Raw genomic sequence first — 17,847 nt, forward strand, 5'->3', positions numbered from 1 at the left:
CGCCGCCGCCGCCGCCGCCGCCGCCGCCGCCACTGCGTTCCCGAGAGTGTGGGAAGCGGGTCGAGGCAGGCGGCTCCGAGCCGTCTCTCCAGTCGGCCTTCTTCGACCCAGGCGCGAGTGTGCGTGTGTTTCCTTCCCCGTAAGCACTTTGATCAGCGTTTCCTCAGCGCCGCCGAGGAGCCAGGGCGAACCGGAGCTTTTAACCCCCTGCGTGCCGCCCCACCGTGGCCTCCGTGGGGAGGGCGCCGCGGGGAGGCTGCGCGGCACGGGGGCGATCAGTTTGGTTTGGCAAGCCCGAGTGTGGAGGAGCCCAACCGGATTTGAGGAGCTCGCCCAAGCGCGGCAGGCTCTCTTGGGGAGAGCAGGCCGCGAGGCCCCGGGCGCCTCGTTAATGTTCAAGCCCGCCCCGGGGCCGCACAGTAACCCGACCTGCCGGGCGAGGCAAGGTGCGGGCGTGAGAGGCCGGGCAGGCGGAGGCTTCTGGAGGGGACCGAGAGGCCCCCTCCGGGAGGTGGGGGAAACCCGCCTTCACGCACCCTGCTCGCCGGCGCGTGGACGGCTCCCAGCCCGGGGTGGGGGGCCTTGCGCTCGCCCCGCGCACTCGGCTCTGTCCCCTGCTCCCTCCCTCCGCTGGCCAGGCCTCGCCGGGGAGTTAATGATTGATTTACTGGCTCCGCGCGGCCGGCGCCCTCCCAGCTATTTGTCCAAGCTGAGGAGTTGCTGGCGAGCGGCGCGAAGGCCGGGAGAGCGGGGGTCGCCGGGGATGGGAAGCCGCGCTGCCGCCGGGAAGGAGCGGCCACTTGATTAGCCCCTACTGAGCGGCTCTATCCGTGTCCGGGGCGAGCCCGCTGGAGGCCCGGGCCAGGCGAAGGGAGCATTGGGAAGCGCCCCACGTAAACGGGTTGGCAGCTGGTGATTAGGCCGCCCGGTTTTATGAGTCATACTGGGCCGCCCGCCTGGCCCTCAACCTGCTCGCTGTGGACTCGGCGCGCTGGGGTCCAGGCGGTGGGCCGTTCTGGGCCGCGCAGAGGAGGGATGATGCTCTGGGGGGCCTGGGCCGCCGAAGGCGTTGCGCAGGATTTCCTCTCATTTCTCGCAGAAGGCAACACAAACACCCTAAATCAAACCGCTCCGACAACCGAGGGCTCCACACAGACACATCAATAAGGATTTCGCCTCCCGCGTTCGAACGCACTGAAACACTTGTCCTATTTTTATGCAAATGACACCACACAAATAGATCTCGCAGGCCCGGGAGTGGGGCGAGAGGAGGAGGGGCGCCGCCGCCCCAGCCTGGGGGCTGCGAAGGGGGAGGGAGTCCCAAGCCCGCACCCTGGGGCCCGCGCCGGCTCGGGCGCAGCGGGGCTGGTAGTGGCCAGGCGGCCCGCCCCGCGCGCGGTGGCTCCCTGCCAGCGCCGCCAAGTCGGCCGCGTCCCCAGGCTGCCTGCAGAGGCGGATTAGGGAAGGAGCGAAGCGAGCCTGTGACTAATCGCGGGGCCTCGGACCGGAGCACCAAGGCCATGTGCGACTGACAGGATCGACACTAGCAGAGGACACGGCGACGCCTCGCTTAATTGCAGGCTTAAAAAATTGCCGCCTGAGCAGCTCCGGTGCGGAGAGCCAAGGCGTGCGCGCTGGGCTGGGGAGCGCGCCAGGGGGGACCTGCGCTCTTGCCCAGGGGAGGGAGGTCTGGCGTTTCCTGGATCCAGGGACCTGGCCCTCCCGTCCGCGACTCTGCAGGGTCGCCCCACCCTTCATGCGGGCCATGTGGCTGAGTCGGCCAGTAGAGTACGATCCAGCTCCCAGGCCTAGGTTTCTGACCCTTCCCCCCGTGGAGCCCCCGTTCCCCCTCCCCCTTCTCGCCCTAGATCCTATAAAGGAGGCTGTACAGTTGGGGGTGAGAGATTCCAACAAACCCGTAATAGAAAAGCCACACACACAAACCACTTTCTTCTCTTCCCTCCCCTTCCTTCTCCACCGGCTGATACAAAGCCCCGAATGACCAAAGGGAGGGAGAGGCCAGTCAGGGCTGCAAGGATCGAGGTTACCGAGTGCCCCAAAACTCGGGGTTCGCAGACACGCACCCTAGACTCTTCACCCCTGGTCACAGTCCCTCTGGCCCAGACCTCCTTCCTGGAGCGCTGAGGCCTCTCGGGGGAGAAGGGGGAAGCGTCGGCAGGCCGGCTGGCCTGTGTGTGTGAGGGGAGGGGGGACGGGGGGGAAAGGCGGGGTGGCGGGGAACCCAGCGAGAGAAGTTTCCACCACGCTCTGGTCGGCTGCTGCCAAAATCCCCGGGCCCCTCCCCGCCCGCACCGCCTTCCGTTGCCACCACAAGTTTGGTTTAACGAGAGCTCGGGACAAAAGCAAACGTTTTCTATAGACCGGGAAAACAAAGGGGAAAGAGACGCGCGGGGCCGCCGAGAAGCGGCTGCTAGCGTAATGGTGCCGGGCCGACAGCAGAGCATTAGAACTGCAAAAGCCGCGCGGGCGGGAGGAAGTGTGAGGCAGGAGGCGGGAGCGCGGGGAGGGCGGGCGGGGGAGGGGCGCTGCGCCATGTTTCCGTGTCACCCGCCGAGTCGCCGGCGCTGGGCTCGGCCGCCGGCTCCCGCCTGCCTCCGTAACAGCAGAAAGCGTGCGATTAGCAGCCAGACAGGCGGGGACTTCGGGTCCGCGGGGCCGCCGCACACGCCGCCCGCGGCCCGGGCCTGCGCGCGCCCCCCCCCCCCCGCCCGCCGGGTAATCATCCTCCTCGCTGCAGCGCTGTGTGCACTCTCATTAGAGCAGGGAGGCTTTTCTCTGCGCACTCGCTCGGCCCCCGCTGGCAAAACAACGCCTTCCCCGGCCGGGCCCTGGGCCAGGAGCGCCGGGGAGGGCGGAACGGGGGAGGGGGCGGTGAGGCAGGGCAAGCAGCGCAGGTCATCTCCGCCGCCCGATCTCCTCAGGGCACGGAGAAGAAGCGGAGGGTCCATCCGCCCTCCCCACGCTGAGTGGCAAAGTCCGAACCCCATACCAGCCCCTTCGGGGGAGGGGGAGGAGGTGCCGGTGCCGCCATGACCTACTCTCGTCCCCCGCCAGAGGCTAGAGTCGGGGCCAAGGGGAGATGAGTGTGTCTGCTTGGGAGAGCGGGGGCGGACACCGGGAAGGCTCCCAAAACAGGTTTTGCCCCATCTGTCTTGCGAACGACCTCTTAAGGACAGAAGTCGGATCCCAGGGGTGGCGGCCCTTCGAATCCCCCAGGAGACCCGAATCCCCAGGCTTCGAGCGTGATCGCACAGAAGGGGTGGGAGGTGGGGGCGGCCGAGACGCGGCTGCGCCTGGCCCAGAGCTTCGGAGCCCCGTGCTCTCCTCCGCGATCTCCGCACACAACAGTAGGCAGCCTCTCCCGGCACCACGAGCCCAGCTGCAGGGCCCCGGGAGCAGGTGTTCCTGCCCGGCCGGAGTGGCGGCTCCGAGCCCCTCCCGTCCCAGCTGCGGGACTGGGACTGGAGGGCGGGGTGGGGTGGGGGGCTCTTATGGCGGTCACGAAGGAGGTCTCACTGGACCGCGAGAAGGGTCCTCCGGGCTTAATTGGGGATGCCCCGGGGCGAGGGCGGCCGCCTGGGGCCAGGAGGGATGGAGAGTGACGCGCGGCCAGCCCTCGTCTGGAACAACCCTGGGGGCCAGCAGAGGCCGTTCGGGGAGGCGCGAGGGCTTCCGGTCCCGGTGACTGCGGCGGCGGCGGCGGCGGCGGGGCGGCTGGGAAGTTCCCGGGGCGGCCGCGAGGAGCACCCTCCCCTGGCTGTTGCCTCCGCGCAGCTTTCGGAGCAGCGCCGTAGGAGCCTCTCGGCGTCTGGCAGCGCCGCTCTCGGCTGGAGCGGGGACGAGGGGGCTGCGGGGTGGTCCCGGCCCAGCCCCCAGCGCGGAGGGGGGAGGCGGGGAGCCGGAGACCCCGCGGGAGCTGCGGCGCGCCTCCCTGCCCCCTCTCCTCGCCGCCGCCGCCGCCGCCGCCGCGGCCGCTGATATGGCGGGCACGTGAAGCGCAGCTCGGCGCCTCGGCGCCGGCCAGCCCCCGCGGCTCAGCTTACCCGCGGGCCCAGGAACGCGGAACCGAGCCCGGCCGGGTCCCGCAGAGCCCGCGCCCCCGCCCCGCTCCCCGCTCGCTGCGGCCCCGCACCCCTCCCCGCCCGCGCCCGGCCTTGGGGCCGCGCCAGACGGCTCGCCCGAGGGGAACTCAGGCTGACTAATGGGACGCGTGTAGGCCTTACGTGAGGCCCGGCTGTCAGCGGATGCCCGCTCGCTCGGCGCCTACGCCGCGGCCAGGCTTTTCGGGGAAGGGCGAGAGGAGGGGTTTCCCCGCTCGGCGGTTTCGGCTCCCCGGGGGACAATCCGGCCGCGCTGGCCCCGGGCTGTAGGTCGCGCAGCCTGGCCCGGAGGGGGCAGAATCGGTGCGCGTCCGGCGGCGCCGAGGCTCGAGCCCGGAATGGGGGGGGCGAGGTGGTGGGAGCCTCGGAGCTCTAAGCCGGAGGTGGGCACTGTGGCTCAGCAACTCGGCCTGGGGCGCCAGCCTTGTTGTTTGCGATCTGGAGCCAGCGCCTGGGCCGGGGGGAGTTTACAGGCCGCCCTGCGGGCCTTGAGTTCAATACCGAAACCTCCCTAAACAAATACAAAGTCTTCCGGAAACCCCTTCGTGAAATATTTGTGCGGGGGTGGGGTGGGGTGGGGTGGGGTGGGGAGGATTTTACAAAACTCCCCGAGAGCCCGGTTCGGCTGAGACTTCTCGGGTTCTAGGGTGCATGATACCTTTTTCTTCCTTGGCAGGGGCCTGCAAAACCCAGCAGAGGTTCTTATTATGTCGCATTAACAACCACTTCGTGTTGACCTAGTTCTATGACCCTCCCAAATATAACTAACTACCTGTTTAGTTTCAACACGCGAGCGCGATGGAGAAACAAACACTGGTCAGTAACTAAGAGAAGAAAACCCGGCTGCGAGCCTGAGGTTGGATGCAGGATAAATCCTCATCGCGCATCCCTGGTTTTATTCAGCCTAATTACACTAGTAATCCTACCTCCCCTCCCCACAAGAAAGCCTGAAACCCTGGAGTCGAGGTGCAACTTTTCCTGGGGAGCCCCGCGGATGGGACGGGGGGTTGCTGGTGTAGAGGGGGTGGGGTTTAAATGTCACTTCCAAATGAAAATGCTTTCCTTCGGCCTTTTTCCTTTTTTTGATGCAGTTTTCGAAAGGAGCATTTTTGCGAGATAAGAAGTGACCGATCAAAATCGCTGAGGGGAGGTTGTAAGCAGCCGCTTTGCCCCAGCTTAGCGTTATCTTATCTTTCACACTTGCATGGCGGAAAAAAAATTGGCTTATCTTTATCCCCACCCCCTTCTCGCCTTAATTGCTAAAAAACACTGGTGTGTTAAACGGGGAGGAAGGAGGTCTCTGGATTGTCAGTGGAAAAGCAAGATTCAAAATGTGGGCGGGGGAGGGGTGTGGGAGCAAGGGTGGCGGGATTTATTCTTCCAGGCCTTTCTAGTACAACTAGAGGGTCCAGTCCAGGATGGAAAGCTTCGATGGCCAGATTTAAAAAAAAAAAGAAAAAAAATTCTGGGGATGGCCTTGGGTCGTGTGGCTTTCCCTAGGTCTTGTTTTCTCTGTGCTGCCATAACCAACCTCTCCTTCCCTTCTTGTCTCAAAAGCTGGTGGTGGGTCTCGGGATGAGGCCTCTCACTCTGCTTTCATTCCTCCTCCCCATACACATACCCCTTTTGGGGAGGGGGATGCAAGACTGGGACGCATGGCTTGCTGGAAATCATTAAAATATATGCAAGTGTCTGCAAACACACACTTTTAAATCATGGCGTTTCCCCTCCACGCTGGTATATTTAAACTCCAGAGCGAGCTGGATCTCCTCCCTCTCTCTCAGTCGTTTGTCTGTGTCACCGACAGGCCGCTAATGGCCGGGCTTCCAGGCGCTGTGCATTATGCATTAGCCTCCTCCCTCCGCCGCACACAGAAGGTTCTGTCAGGCCTCGCAACACAAACCACCCTGAGCCCCCCTCCCCCCCCCCCCCCCCCCCGCACTCGCAGCCAGGGCCTGCGCGGCTGCTAACGCAACGGGGTCGCAGGGATGGGGAGGGGGCCCCTAGGGGCGAAGGCAGAGCAGAGTGGGCCTGAGGGACCCTGGGAGCAGGTAAAAAGTGCCGTGGATTAGGCTGTGTGGAATCCCCAGCCTGGCGCTGGCCCCAAGCTTTGCTCCCGGCTGACCTTCCCGAGGCCACCACCCGGCGCCACTCACGCCTACGCCCGACTTTGCGGGGGCCTCAGAGGCTTTTAGAGACAGATCAGCCCCGCACTTCCCTCTGCTGGGCCGTACTCCCTTTCTGCCCTGAGGGAGGGGCTGGTGGAGCCTTCCAGATCCCTCCAGTCCCCGGGTGGTGCCCGCGAAGGGGCTCGGGCTCCGGGTGATGCTATCCGCAGGGCTCCCCCGGGGAGTGGAGGAAGGAAGCTGGATACAAAATGGCTGGGGAGGAAAGCCAGCCGGCCAGGTCCGCAAGCGAGGAGTTGGTGCTTCTCCGCCCCCTCACCCCGTGGTTCCCACTCGCTGCCCCCAGCCGGGTAAAATAGGAGGCCCCTTGCTAAGTAAGCAGCCAGGGCGGGTCGTGGCGTCCGGGTTTATCTGCAGGAGCATCCGGCCCAGCGCGGCAGCTTCCAGGGCTCTTAAGCTGGGGCCAGGTGGAGCACAAGACAAGGCCTCCTTGAAGCCGCCCCCTTTTTATACTCTTTAGGCTGACACCCATCTACCCAGCGAGCCCCTCAGTGTAAACCAAAGGGCAGCTCACTCACGGGTGCCTGGGTTGGAGGAGCTCAGAGCCTGACACTAATAGAGCCCAGACCAGAAATTCCAAGAGGCAGTCGGTGCTATCACGTTGGGCCTGCCTCTCGGACCCTCCTCCTCCAAACGCCCAATAACCCCTCAAAGGCCAGGCAGAAAGAGCCGCCATCTTCAACCTGGCGACCCCTAAGTCTAGGAGACTTCTGCCGTGGAAAGCAGGTACCTTTAGATGTTTCCGGATGACCGAAATCCCAGGAACAAGGATGCCCCGTGCTTGGAGGGGGTAGGCTAGTAAATCTTTTCCGGGCCACTAGGTAAGCCCAGAGTTCTTTTACGCAGTAACCAGGGAAGACTGTTAGTATGTGTTGTTTAAAATAGTTACCATTAAGAGGCTAGCTCATACCATATGAAGTAAAAATACACTATCTGTGATCACCCAGATCCCACCTATCACAATAATCAGCGGCATAAATGTGAGAACAGCCTCTGAAGAGCGTCACCAGGGACCTACAGAGCTTTATGCTTTAGATCATACACATATGTTACAAATGAATTGCACCCACAATGTTGGAACCCCAGGGTCCACCAAATACCAGGTAAGGACCTCACCACGGGATGCGTGGCCTTTCCCCCAGACTTGGGTGGTGGTTGAAGGTGTGGAAGGGGCCCTGGCAGATCTTGCACCATCAGCCTGGGCCAAAAAGTGTGGCCAGGCTCCAGGCCTGCTCCCTGAGGTACCAACCTGCTTGCCTAGTTAGTTGCGGGGCCGGGATAGAATCTGCAGCAGAAGAGTGCCAGAGAGCCTGAGGTCCAGCCATATGTTCTAACCGAGAGACCTTTCCAAGGGGACAAGAGGTGGGTGGGAGAGGTGTGGCCCCGCACCTCTCCTTTCTGAGCCTTTCTTTCTTTCTCCACTGCCTGTGCTGCCCCCCTCCCCTGCGCTCATCCACTGCCTCTCTCTGCCTCCTCCCCTGCTTTCATTGAAATCCTCCCCTTGCTGAGTGTTGGGTATAGCAGCCTGACCCCCCCCCGCCCCCCGGGGGACTCCTGGGAGGGCAGGGGAGGAGGGAGCCCAGGAAGGCCATGGCTGCATGAACGCTCTGCAGGCTCCGAGGTGTCCCCAGCTCCCGGAGTCCCTTCCTGAATGGGGACACGGAATGGGACTGCCCTGCGTGAGCTTTCTTCTCCTCCTCCCTGGAACAATTCCAACTAACCGGGCCAATAGGTGTAAACTCCCAACCCTCCCCTGCCTTAAAGCACCTCCGGAAAATCTCACATTTTAATTCCCAGTGAGTCACGAACCACCCTCCCCACACACACACTCATGCCTCTTAGGACTCCCTTAATAAGATATTTTTAAAATCCCACAGAGTTGGAAAATGTATCCCTCAGAGATGGAAGCGAAACCCTTTAATCCCACCAGCCCGCACGGGGATACCATGGAGGCCCGGCTCCTTAAAAAAGTCGGGGGGTGGTGGTGGTGAATGCTGCAAATTACGTCAAAGGCGAATTTACTGGCCTGTTTGTCTCCAGCATCAAATTTCTCCCACAGTCAGCCCTCCTCGCGGCCCCCTCGCATTTACAGCACCGCACCCCCCCCCAATTCATTTTAACTCTAGGACTTTTAAAGTTAGACAAACAGGCCCCTTTGTCAGCAGCCCCAGGAGGCCACAGGATTCTGAGAGGCAGCAGGCTCCCTGTCTCGCTTAGTTCCTGGATTTTCCAAAAGTTCTGGACGGTTACATGCAACTCTTAACTCCGGGAAAAGCCTGTGCCTGGGGGGAAGAGTTGGGGACGCATGGGAAGGGGAGAGAAGGTGGCCGGGCACGGTGCCAGGGTCTCTGCGGCGGCCTAACCGAGCCGGAAGAGCCTGGCACGGCTCCACACTCAGCCAGGCCAGCTCTCCTGCGCGGCCCACAGTGGCACGGCGGCCTCCTTGCCTGGAACCACGTTCAGAGAGTTTCCCCACAAATACCCAACTTCAGCCTTCCTGGTTATTTTAGACTTGTTTTGAATAAAAGGAGTCGCTTCAGAAAGAAATGTTGCTACAACACACAACCAGAGGCCTTTTCTCCAGCTGTGTCTGTAACTCGCATGCGTTCAGTCTAATAACTTTTAATGTCTGGCCCTAAAATGTCTTTATAAAAAATAGCTTTACAGCGTAATAGTCCAGGTGTCTTTCTGCTTGTTACCGGAGATTAAAAAAATGTGTGGGTTTGCTTTCAGAGACATCCACCTCCAGAAAGACCGGGAAGAAAAAGGCGTGCATTCCATTATGCAGGCGCGGGTCCTGGAAGTGGTGACGGCCCAGCAGGGCTGGGCACTGTTCTCGGGGGAGGGGGGGGGCACTTGCCTGCCTGTCTTTTACATCAGTTGTTATAAGCAGCTCTGGAGCCTGAAGATTTAATTCTGCCAGAAGTTTCGGGTTTCAAACGGTAGAGATGTTTCACTTCTGCTTTGAAAAGAGCTCTTTTTATAACTATGTACTGAGAACTAAAACAGAATAAATAACATCGCACCTAACACCAGTCCCGCAGTCAGTATTGAGTCTAATTTTTAAAAGGGCTCTGCTAGCTAGAGCTGATTTTGGCCTTGACCTTGACTTCGTAATCAACTTGAGATGCTTTTGATTATTTTTGGCATGGAGACACTCCAGGATATTTTAAAACTTTCCGTGTGGATTTACAAGCTACCTCCATTTCGGATTGATGTTCTCATCGAGCCTGCACCATCTTGTCCTTAAGGCAGAAAGAGACTTCCCCCACCCCCAGCATAAAAAGACTCTAGCGAAGAGCCCAGTAGGATCACCTTTTGCGGCGAGGTCCGGGCCCGCGGTCTGGGTGCGGCTAGGCCGGAATACCCCTCCCCCACTCCCACCCCTTCCCGCCAGCTTCACGAACTGGGGCTTCACGGCTCGCCCTAGAGGCTCTGCGCTCCGGGGAGGCCGGAACCTCGCCTCTCCGCCTCCCCCTCCCGCCCGCCGGCCCCCGCCCTCCCCCCGCGGCCAGTACCGCGCGGGGTGCGCTGGCGAAGCTCAATACGTGTCAATTGAATTGAACTGCTGCGGGCGCAGGCTGTACGCCGCCGCCGAGCACCGATCAGCACGACGTTACCGAGTGGAAATTTATGGGGCGAACGGTGTAAGCCAAAAGTTGCTCCCTGCCAAGGAAAATAAAACGCGGGAGATAATCTCCCGAGGCCGGGGGCCGAGGGGCCAGGACAGAGCCTCCAACCGTCTGAGGTGCAGACTACGAAATGCCCGTAAACGGGGAGAAATTCTGGCGGATCTCCGCTCCCCTGCCGCCCCCACCCCCGCTTCCTTGTGCCCCACTGACTGCCTTCCCCACCCCACCCCCACGCCCCCGCCTCTCCAAACAATTCCCACACAATCGAAACGTCCGGGGAACTCGGGTGCGGAGTTCGGGCGGAACGGCCACCGGGGCCAGGCGTGGTGTTTGCAGGTAGCTCTCTGGGCACCAGAATGGGCCAGGGCTCCTCCCGGAGGAAGGGGCGACGCAGGGCGAGGGTGGGCGCCGACGCGCACTCGCCAGGCTCTGCCGGGTCTCGGAGGGGACGCGCGAGCGGGAGAGCGCAGCGCTGGTGGCGAGAGGAGGCAGCGGCGCCTGCCGCTGGGGTTTGACAGCTTTGGCTGCGCGGAGTGCGAGGCGCTTTATGGTAATTGCGGTCCTCCACTGGCCTTCTGGGTAGCGAGGGGAGTCTCGGCGCGCGGCTGGGAGAGCCGCCCCCGCCGCCCCCCATCCCCTCGGCTCGGGAACACAGCCGGCCGCCCGAGCCGCCGCCGCCGCCGCCCGAGCCGGTCTCTGGCTCAACCAGGACGCGCGCCCGGGCCGGGTGTGCGCAGCCAACTCGGTCCGAGCGGGGGAGGGGAGGGCAAGGGGCGAGTGGGGGGAGCCACCCAAGTGGTCCGGGCTCCGGACCCAGAGAGGTGAAACGCGCCCGGCCGGGAATCGATGACGGCTGGGGAAACTCGGGCAAACCTTTCTTGGGGAATCACCCCTCCGCAACCCCACCGCCGAGGCGCCGCAGCGGAGGGTGAGCGGAGGCTGGGGGAGCTCAAACTTGCGAGAGCTGGAGGCGGCGGCGGCGGGCGGGCGGCTGTCGCCCGAGCGCAGCGCCTGCAGGGGGAGGGGAGGCGGCTGCTGGGAGGGAGGGAGGGAGGGAGGGCGGGCGGGCGGAGGGAGGGGGAGGAGGAAGAGGAGGGAACCGGGGAGGGGGACGCGTTGGGATCGCGGCGTGCGGCGGCAGACGGAGCCCGGGCTCCCAGCGGCAAGGTGAGGAAGAGCTACGCTCCTCGTTGAACGCGGGCCGAGCTCGGCGGCTGCGGGGGAGACGCGCCGGAGCCCAGACCGCGACCGAGAGCGGGAGCGAGGCGGGCGGTGGCGGAGGGGGAGCCCGCGAGCCGCCGGGCGGGGAGCCCAAGCCGCGCTGTCGCCGCGCAGGGACGACTTGGCCAACACACTCACTCACACACACACGCGCGCGCGCGCGCGCGCGCACACACACACACACACACACACACTCACATACACCCAGCCCGAGCGGGCGCTCGCGGCGATCCGTCAACATGGCGCTGGGGCTCCTGCCCGAGCGCGGGCGGCAGCAGCGGCGGCGCGGGAGCTGCTGAGCCCGGCCGAGCCCGGCCCAGCCCCGGGAGCCCGGAGGATCGCGCGGGGCCGTCGCCACCTGCCCGGAGGCTTTGAGCCCGCCCCGCCCCGCCCCCACCCGGCCCAGAGCCCACCCCTCCGCGGGGCCGACCCCGAGGGCAGACGGCTGGCAGCAGACGGCGAGGGAGACGAGCGAGCGCGGCACCGCGAGCGGGCTGCGGGCAGCCGGGGACGGCAAACTTTGCTGCTCGCCGCGCTTCCCCGGCCCGGCTCCTTCTCCGCTCGCTAACGTCGCCACCCCACTTTCCTCCAACCCCGCACACCTCTCCCCGCCCAGCCATCCGCCCCTCGCTCCTCCTCGCCGCCTCGACTCTGCTCGGGGGTTGGGGGGGGAGAGGAAAACTTCAAAGCGCCGGATCGCAGGCTCCCTGCTTACTCCCCGGCCGGGGATTTCAGGTCAGTGCTCGGAACACCTTTCCCCGGGGAGGCCGCGCGGGCGGCGGGCGGGCGGGCGGGCGCGTCGCGGGCTGCAGCCGGCCCCCTCCCTCGGGGCCCCCTCCCGCAGCGGGTTGCTCCTCCGAGTCTCTCGCGTACCCGGTGGAGCCCGAAGGTTTCGCCTCGCGCTTCCCTTTGGCTGCTTGGCTCGCTTTCGTTTTTATCTCCTAGCTGTAAGTTATTAAAAATGCAGCCAGCCTAAGCGGCCCCGCGTGGGCACCGGGGAGGGAGGGACGCGGCGAGGGGCCTGCCGCCTCCCCGGGGGCTGGGAGGAGAGCAGGGAGTTCGCGGAGTGGAAGTTTGCAGCCTGTGTGTGTCTGTGCGCGGGAGCGCGGTCGCCGCTGAGCGCCGCGAGTCGGGCGCGGGGGGGGGGGGGCGGCTGGGCTGAAAGCTGGGAAGCTCGGCTCGGCGTTAGCTCGCGAGCAGGAAGGGGAGGGCGGCGGGTTCCCGTCTGCTTTCTTTTTCGACTCGGGAAAGAACTGTAAAAACCCCCAGCCGCCGCCGCCTCGTCTCGCCTCTCCAGGGGCCGGTCGTTCCTCCTAGTGGAACGACGGCGTGTGCGTGCGCGAGGGTGTGTGGCGGGCGCCCCGGGCAGAGCCGAGCTCGACCTGCCGCCGCGCAACTCGGGAGGGGAGTCCCGGGTTTTTTCTTGGCTTGCCCCAAAGCGCGAATCACGTGGATTTAAAAAAAAAAAAAAAAGAAAGAAAGAAAGAAAAGAAACTACTAGGAAATCGAGCCGAGCGAGGGGTTCCGACTCGGCCCGCCCGCCCGCCAGCCAGGTCAGACGCTTTGTTTTTTAAATGTTCTTCTGAAATTATAATCCGAGGCTCCCTCCCACCCCCACGCCCTCCCCGACGTTGCGGGGTAGGTTTTAAGTTGTGAGCCCCCGGGGGCGGGGGGAGAATGTGCGGGGGCGGGGGCGGCGGCGGGAAGGGAGGGCGCGGGCGCCGGGGGGGGGGGGGCGCAAGACCTGGGCCCTCCACTGGGCAGCGGGGAGTCTGGTGGGGAAGCTGTTTGGGCGTGTGCGTGTCTGTGGCCGGAGGAAGTTGGTCTCACTCGGAGGGCGTGCGGCGCAGAGGCTGAGGGCGAAGAGGAACTTGCGCACCCGGGCGCGATCCTCGGCCAAGGCGGGGAGGGCGAGGCGCCGCTGCGCCGCGGGGCCCGCGCTCGGAGCAGGCGGGCCGCGGCGCCGCAGAGCCTCCGCCAACTCGGGGGCTCACGGCGGCGGCGACGTGCGCCTGCTGTTTACCAAGCGAGCCCTGGGGCGCCGTGTGCGGAGCAGGGCGCTCAAGGCACGCGTGGTCCCGGCGGGCTTTCCGCCGCTCGCATTTTCGAGTGGGCACTTCCCTGGGTCCCTGAGACGACGGAGTCTGGCCGCGTCTAGGCCGAGGCCGGGCGAGGCTTAATTTGCTGTTAATGAATCTTTTCCAGAAAGTCCGCGATCTCCAGCTAGAGACTGTGAGTGCCTGCGCGTGAGGGCGCGCGCCGCCGGCGTCTGAAGGGTGGGGGTGGGGGAATTGAAGAGCGAAGGAAGGGGGGGGAGGGTTATGTGTATTTAAAAACAAACCTTAAAAAGAAACCAGCGCGCTTCAAATAGGTATTCTCACAGCCTCTCTGTGTCTAGACTAGACAGCTCAGGGTTTTAGCTGGTTTTTTTCTTTTTTCTTTTTCTTTTTTTTTTTTGAGAGGGAGAAGGCGAAGGGAGGGGTAGTGGTATTTGGTGCAAGGGGTAGCCTCTTGTCGAAAAATCCTTAAAAATGGCCTGGAAGTGAAAACAGGGAGGAAATGGCCCACCCCAGAAGGTAGTGGGTGGCGAACGCAGACAGAGTTGGGTATTTCTAGCCATCTGACACTTCCTGTGGCACTGGAAACGGACACCGCGGACCGAAATCAATCCTTACGAGGTGTTGGATTCGGGTTTGCCAGCGGAATTGCTTGTGTGGAAGGCATTTTAATTGTCGGCCTCGGAGACTTCTGTACGTGGGCACTTGGAGAATACGTTTTCTTCTCGACCCTTCCCACTCCACCCCCGACCTGTTATCTGGTCTGGGCTTTGCAGTGTTGGTTCTCGTGTTTATTTTGGGCACGATTTCACCGCGTGGAGGGACGTTGGCGGGGGGGCGGGGGAGCTGGCGGTGATTAATATGCCGTCCAGGTTTAATGGGAGGCTGGCCTTCAGTGTGCGGGTATCCGCCGCCCCTCGCCAGGATTGCCTGGGGTAGTTAGGGGAGCGCGCGGGGTTCGGGCGCCAGGCGCTCGGCAGGCAGGTTGGGGCTGGGGCTCGTACGGCCCCAGCGCTGTCCTTTGAGGCGCTGTCACCAGTAGGTGACTGAGAGTTAATTAGGAAGTGTTCTCCGGATCAATGGGCCGCACAGCTCATTAGCGATTCTCCCCAGCCCTTTGCAGGGCCGGCCGGGCCTCTGCCTCCCACACAGGCCGGGGCCCCGCGGCCCGGGCTTCGGAGAGCGCGGCTGGGAAGTGGGGAGGGACCGGCAGCAAGGGGCGGTGGAGAGGCGAGTGTAACTTCGCCGGGCTGCGCGTTGCGTGTGGCGCCGCGAGGCCCGCGCAACCCGCTCTTTCTTCCTGCTCTCGGTCGCCTCGACTGTGTCTTTAACTCGCTCCTGCTCGCGTCGCTGCCTGGCGACTCCTCCCCGCCTCCCTCGCCTATCTCTTGTTCTCTAAGCACGACGCCTGTGCTCCCCGCCCAGTTTGGGATTAGACAAGATAAAAATAGGACTGCCCAGCGCGCAGAGCTGTGACTGCCCCGGCAGCCGGGCTGGCGGGAGCGCCGGGGGCCGGGGCCAGGGCCGGCGAGAACCCGCCGTGCGCTCGGGGCGGCCCGCGCCCGTAGGCTCCCACCCCCACCCTGCAGGCGCGGTCACGCTCCCCGGGTTCTGTCCGCCGGGAACCGTGCGAGCAGGGGGACCTGGGCAGGGTCTCCGCGCTCTCGCGGGTGTTGTTGGTGTGCCTGTGATAGATCGGTCTAGACAGGCATGCAGGCTCCCTCCCGGCTGAAGGACGGGAAAGGGGGGGGCGGGCCGCGGAGGCGGCGGCAGACTCCCGTGAGCAGCGAGTGAGCGAACAAGCCTGCGGGCCCTGCGAGCAGGGTGGAGGGAAGGCTGTGAGGATTTCTCTTAACCCTTTAAAGGCAATGGGGGAGTGCGATGCGGGAGTGGGGGCAAAGATCCTTGTAGAAATTCCTGGAGGCAGAGTAGCCCCCCCGGAGGGAGGGGGCGGGGCGGGAGTCTGGGCCTAGGGTTTTCCTTTCTCTTCTGTGCTTGCACGCTCACATCCTGATGCATTGGACTCGATTCTTCGACAAACCAAACGCAGCTGCTAGATGGTCTAGTTTGACCCAGGACTTCTCAACGGGAGGGAGGCGTGAACACACAGTAGGCACCCTCACTTAAGGAACCGGGTTTAGGAGATGCAGATCTAGACCTCCCAGAGAGAATTCGTGCAGACGATCTAGTAATGGGAAGGTCGGCTCAGAGCTGTGGTGGGGTGGGGCCTCTGACCAAGACTGCTGCAGACGGAAGACCTGAGACTGAAATGCCAGGCCAGTGTGTACAGGTATGCGTTGGAGACAGCAAAGAGGTCCTTGAGTTGTCTGTATAAACAGACGGCACTTTTAACCATGAACTTGTGGGGAGTTAGAATCAGATATGTGCAAGGAGACAGCCTCTAAACAGGAGTTGGTTAGGGATGTGTACAAGATCGAGCATCCGTATGCACAAACGTGGGGTCGACATTGAGCCCGTCCAAAAATTTAAACATAACCTCACAGAGAGTGGTCTAGTTCTTTCTAGAGGTTGAAATTGGTGGGTGGGTTACCCTATATATGAATAAGTCATTAGTGAACACACCTCTGTCTCCTTCCCCATCCTCTTCCTTTTAGGGTTTGTGGTTCAGGGGATTCTCTAGTTATATTTAAACTGCAAACCCATGTTGGTCTAGCCTGGGAATGGGCCACATATTACGGGCAAAGCAAGAATGTAAGTAGTGGGGAGGTGTAGGAGCTATACAGGAATGTTCAGATTAAGATGTGCGCCTGGATGACATGTGCTGAAACAAATCAAGACACTTGGTCTCCGATGCCCACATGGAACAAGAGATACATAAGAGATAAAGAACTGGCCGAGGAGAATGTAAACACGGGTGTGCAAATACAGGGACCTATAGTGATATTCTAAGAGAAAAATCCCAGACTTTGTTGAGCTGGAAACTGGGGCAGAATTTCTGTAAGTGCGTTCCAGAGACAAAAGCCCATTTAAAGGTGTGAAGAGGGTCACTTGGAAACACAAAAAGCATTCATATGCATACATCCATGCTTAGATACACTGGCTGAATGACAAAAACTCCTCCTTGGCCGACGAAGACTTTCCTGCCGGGGGAGAGCAATGTGGGCACGGAAGTGTGGGCCGCCTAACCACCTTTGTGCACTCACTGGCAGGGAAAAACTGTGTCGTAGGCTGGAAGGAAACTGAGGGCAAAGCGGCCTAGCTAAGGGCGAATGGCCCTCGCTCACCAGTAGTACTTCTGGTTATGATTTCTTCCCTTCTGGGGCAGGGGAGAGGGTATGTGTGGAGCTGGTAGGAGGATCTCTAAGAGATTCTGAGTTCTTGACCTTGAGTGGATGGATGGTGGAGGAAAAAGAAGAGTAGGTCAGGAGGAATAGATAGATGGTGGCCCTCCTCTGAAGTCCTGTTTGCTGATGTGGCTGTCAGCCTGGTGGACTGATAAAGATAGAACCGAAAGAAGTGCGAAGTTCGGCCTCGGGGAGCAATAAAGGGGAGGTATGCTTTCATTTTGGTATGCTTTAATTTTTTTTCTTTTTCTTTTCTGGAGGAGACCTTGCGGGGACGGTCTGTGTAGGGTGGGTTGGTAGGCGCCTGTGCGACCCCAGACGCTCACGTAAACTAGGCTAGGGTTTGGTTTGCCCGCGGCGTCGATTTGCCGCGGTCCCTCTTTGTCTGAGCCCAGCCGGGAATTCCAGCTTTTATTGGGAAGACCGCACTCGGGTGGAGCCCGCGCAGGGTCGGGCGGGGCAGGGCTGGGCCGCGCGGTCTGGGCGGGAGGCTTGCAGGCCGCAGTGCCGCCCGAACTCCGGGACGGTCCTCAGGAGCGCAAGGCAGCCCTGACGATACCACCTCGGTGGTTTCCTCGAGGGCGCCGGGCCCGGCCGAGCTAGCCAGGCGCGGCGGGGCGGGGTGGGGGACCTCGAGGGTCCACTTCGGCCTCCGAGCCCAACCCCTCCCTCCCGCTGGCCCCACCCCTCCCCCCGCCAGCCCGAGGCCGAAAGGAGCTCAGAAGGCCCTTTGTTAGGTCCCAGGGTCACACCCGTGCCCTGGGGGCCGCAGAGGGGCGGGAGAGCGGTGCTCTCGGCGAGAAAGGACCTTATCCTTGCTCGGAGGCCTCAGCCGCCCGCTCACACGGTTCGGGGAGGGGAGGCCGAGGCCGGCCAAGGCCCGCCCCAGCTGCTTTGCCAGTGTGTATGGCCCACAGGATTCCGTCTGTTTGCAAAGCAGGCTGCACTGCTGAGGCCTAGGTGGCGGCGGCGGGGTTGAGAAGCTGCTGGGGCAGAAGTGGACAGCCTCCTCGGGCCGCCCGGGTGGTAGCCCAGCCGCCTTCGTCGCGAGCACTTGGCCCGAGACTTCCCCCGACCACCAGCCCGGCCCGACGGCTTTTTGCTAGTTGCCCCCAACGTGTTCCTCTGGGAGGGATATCTGACTTTGTGTTGGATGGGAATGAAGGAACGATGCTTTTCTGCGATATTTCTGTAGAAGGTCCCCTTTCCCGGCACAGGCTCATCTGTGCCTGTCTTCAGTCGAGGGTCTCGGAAATGGGGGTCCCTCACTTGGTTAATTTTTAGAGCTATGTCTCCCCAAGCCATCCATCTCCCCCCCCCCCAGC

At 62.7% G+C, this 17,847-nt stretch overlaps 1 protein-coding gene across 9 annotated transcripts in view; it reads left to right on the forward strand.

The window, feature by feature from the left end:
• Window positions 1–17,847, forward strand: part of BCOR (BCL6 corepressor) — a 108,477-nt gene that overhangs the window by 52,872 nt on the left and 37,758 nt on the right. For 4 of the 9 annotated variants that reach the window (XM_081808984.1, XM_081808989.1, XM_081808988.1 and 1 more), the window contains exon 1: window positions 11,113–11,895. The exons of 1 other annotated variant lie outside the window; for it this stretch is intronic. The gene's annotated coding sequence lies outside the window, so the exon portion shown is untranslated. 4 more of the 9 variants (XM_081808986.1, XM_081808985.1, XM_006733557.3 and 1 more) reach the window with 4 other exon arrangements.

Source organism: Leptonychotes weddellii, chromosome X (genome assembly GCF_054177405.1).
Source record: "Leptonychotes weddellii isolate Sample4059 chromosome X, ASM5417740v2, whole genome shotgun sequence".
NCBI lineage: Eukaryota > Metazoa > Chordata > Mammalia > Carnivora > Phocidae > Leptonychotes > Leptonychotes weddellii.